Consider the following 3865-nt stretch of genomic DNA (forward strand, 5'->3'; position numbering starts at 1 on the left):
ATGTAGAATTGGTTCGAACCACCATGTTATTTTCTCGAAGAAAACGTGCAAGTTTTCGACACTCAGCAGCTACATGCCCAACATTATCACAGAATTGACAAACAACAGCAGTCTGATAATTGCCACGATTATGATTTGGTTGAGAAGAACGAGATTGTCCTCCACGATTCCTGCGAAAAGATTGATTAGAACGCCCATAGCCACCAGTTTGCTGGGCTTGCCGATTGCCTGGTCTATTCGTGTAATTAACAGTAGCAATAGGAGGCGAAGAGTCAACCGGTTCCTTGTCTTTCAACGATCTTTCAAAATCAGTGAGTTTCTCAAATAAATCAGAAAAAGAAATTGCAGTTTCCCTAACTTTGATAGCAGCAACAATTGGACCATAATCATTACCAAGTTGAGTAATAATATGAACAATTAAATCATCATCACTCACAGGATTTTGTGTAAGCGCTAATTCATCAGCAATGGCGCGCATCTCATTCAGAAACGTAGCAACAGGTTTCGTGCCTTTTGGATGCTGAGCAAGTTTCGTTTTGAGCGAAAGAACCCGCGATCGCGAAACATTGGCGAAGCTTTGATGCAGTCGATCCCAGACTTCTTTAGCAGTCTCTGCTGAGGAAATCAGAGGTTGAATTGTTTCGGAGCAACTCCCAAGAAGAGCACTGACCAGAATATGGTCTTGTCGATACCAGAGGAAATATGCTGGGTTTACAGATCGGTCTTTGTCAGGGAGAAATTTGGATGGAGATTGTTGAGTTCCATCAATAAAGGAAAGCAAATCAAGCCCGATTAGCGTGGACTGGACTTGCTTCCGCCAAACAGGGAAATTTTCTTGAGTGAGCTTAATGGGAAAGTGGGTAGGTGCATTTAGTTGAATAACAGTGGTAATAGATGTAGAAGCCATAAGAAGACAAAATAGAGATCAACCAAAAACTCGTTAGAGTATTTTATGGCTCTGATACCATATGAAGATTATGTTTTTATATATCTGAACTGAAGTTTACAACTCTTTAAATACAAGTAATCCTTTAACTAACTAACATAAGATCAGGAACTAGAATCGGAAATATGAAATACAAATTACAAATGTAGTTACAGCTGTACATTATCCTTATCCTTAATATCGTTGTCTTATAATTTTTTGGGCCATGATCCTTTCAAATTTTTATATATATACAGTATAAATATTTTAAGAAAATAAACAAAAATTAAACTTTAATATATAATTAATTAAATTATTAATATTTAAATTTTCATGACTAATTTTATTATTTGATTTCTAAATTTTGAAATAATAATATCATGTTCAACTTTAATATTTAAATTACTTTTATAACTAACTATAAAAACAAATTAAATAATAAAACTAAATATTATTATTAAAAAGTGAATAATAAAGTGACTACTATAAATAATTATTTTTTATATTTCAATTGTCATAATTCAATTATAACAGTTTGTTTTTTATTCAAAACAAAAATTATAACAGTTTGTTTCAAACTGCATTTATTTTTACTATTATATTATAAGATAATAGTTTATTATTTTTTATAATAGATAAAAAGAATGGTTAAAATTATAATTTTATTAAATATAAAATAAATAATTTACTAAAACATATTATTATTATTATTATTATGATATATATTGAAAAACTGAATTGTTTTACAATAATTTTAATTAAACTGTTACAAACTCTTATCTTAATAGTATTAAGGCTATAATTTTATAGTTATTGTTATATTATTATTGTATAAACTTTATAATAGTGAATATAACTTAGAAAAAAATCTATAAACTTATTGTTCCGATTAATATTTGTATAGTAAGTATAAGTTCTTATTATAAAGTATTAATTAATGTAAAATTATTTATACATAAACTAAAACTCCTAAAACTGAAAATCTTTTTTATGACACTTATCCCTTTATACATTATTATAATATTACTATCTTCATAGTTATTATTTGACGCTATTTTTAGAAACTGAAAAATAAATTTCATATTGATCATTGATATTATACAATAATCGCTTAAAATAAATCATGAGCAATCAACATAAAATAGAACCATGTGATAAAAATCTTATAAGTCAACGCTCGGTCCTACCCGTAAAAAAGAAAATTCGGACACTATTATACCCGATTTTTCATAAAAACTCGCTCTCTTCTAAATAAGTCGAGTTTTCTCATAAAATTATTGTTAACAAGAAACAATTCAGCAAATACTCATTACGCTTATAATTACGGATTTTCTAATCAATTAGCCGGTGGAATTTCCTGTCAATTAGCCGGTGATCCCACCGATTTCTAAGAGATACAATAATTAATCCAATTCCCTTACAGTATAAAGGCTAATGATCATAGAGATCAAGGTACACAATTCTTACACAATTACTTTTGAGTTCTAAAACGATTTCTTACATCGCCCTATTATTCAGTTTACTGATTTGAGCATCGGAATGGCTGTTATAGACATCAATCACCTCACATTCCTCTTTCTCGCAGAATTGACCAATCACAACATAATTCTATTTCGGTCACATCAATCATTTAATAGATTTATTATTTTTAATTCATTTTAAATCGAAAGAAATTCATGTGTATTTTATTCTTTTAGTCCCCTTCTATGTTTAGTTATGTATCCACCCTACTTTCTCCGTCCCATAAATATAGTTTTGTAGTTATTTTCATATAAATTCACAAAATATAGTTTGTAAAATATGTAATGTTGTGTATTGATGTGATCGTTTGTGAGGCATTTATACACATGACTTAGAGAATTCAAAGTAAAGATGAGATGAGCTACGGATAACAAAGTATCTAAAAATTATAACAAATCAACTTTAAAAATATATGAAGATGTGGTTTATCCTAACACCCACCCCCCAAGCTAATGGTGGAAGGAAATGAAGACTCGGCTTATCACAATGAAGTTTAAATAAAAGATAACCTAAGAATATCATTATATCATTTTCTGAACTTACAAAATGAACTGTAGACTACCTTGCTGGACTTGCTCTCCAACAAAATGATAGTTAAATTTAAAGTTTTAGTGCGAGCATGAAAAAAGGGATTGTACTTGGATAAATTGCTCCAATGTTCTCGCACCATAGAAAAGCAAAGACGAAAGACAAATAAATAATTTTCTTAAGTAAAAGATGTGATCCCCAAAACATCATGGTATTTCTAATGCTTTATGTTCATTTTCAATGGATAATCGACGGGCTATGGTTGGTTGTTTCTTAGAAACCTATGAAATGAGATTATACCCTAAAAACACAACATAATCACGGGTTGATTGCTCATCATCAGGGTAGTGACCCCGGTCACTGTTCATATAGCAAGTGTAAAAATAGATAAAGATTGTTTTGCTAAGAATAAACCAAGCTAACTTGTATTATGAAGATAATGTAATAACCATTTATAAAAACCAAATAGGTTATGGATGGCTAGTTCATAAACTAACAAATCTTGTTAATTGAGAATGTGATATCCAATTTTGTAAGATTTAAATATTGCAAGGCACCAATAACTTGATAATGATAGAGTTTATCTCATCTGTTGTATAGTTTATCTTTATCATCTTATGTATCTTATCTTGTGTATATTTATATTATCTCATGTAATCTTATCTTCCATAAATTATGTAACAAACTTGTGTATAAATGGCTTTTATGGTATCAGACCTACCAGGCTTTAAATTTTTTTTTTCTTCTCCTTTCTTCATGGCCACTTCTCTCTCTTCTTCTTCAACCCAAGCTAGCGTTATTGCTTCTTCTCTTCCTAATACTAATCAATATTTACTTGTTAAATTAACCTCTACAAATTATCTATTGTGGAAGGCCCAACTCCTACCTATT

The 3865-nt window shown here is 29.8% G+C and overlaps 1 non-coding gene across 1 annotated transcript; it reads right to left on the reverse strand.

The window, feature by feature from the left end:
- Positions 1-310: 310 nt before the first annotated feature.
- Positions 311-439, reverse strand: LOC122721422. Its single transcript, XR_006348101.1, has one exon. It is a non-coding gene; the product is annotated as a small nucleolar RNA Z247 (small nucleolar RNA).
- Between the last annotated feature and the right edge of the window lie 3426 nt (positions 440-3865).

This window comes from Manihot esculenta, chromosome 12 (assembly GCF_001659605.2).
Source record: "Manihot esculenta cultivar AM560-2 chromosome 12, M.esculenta_v8, whole genome shotgun sequence".
Taxonomy (NCBI): Eukaryota; Viridiplantae; Streptophyta; class Magnoliopsida; order Malpighiales; family Euphorbiaceae; genus Manihot; species Manihot esculenta.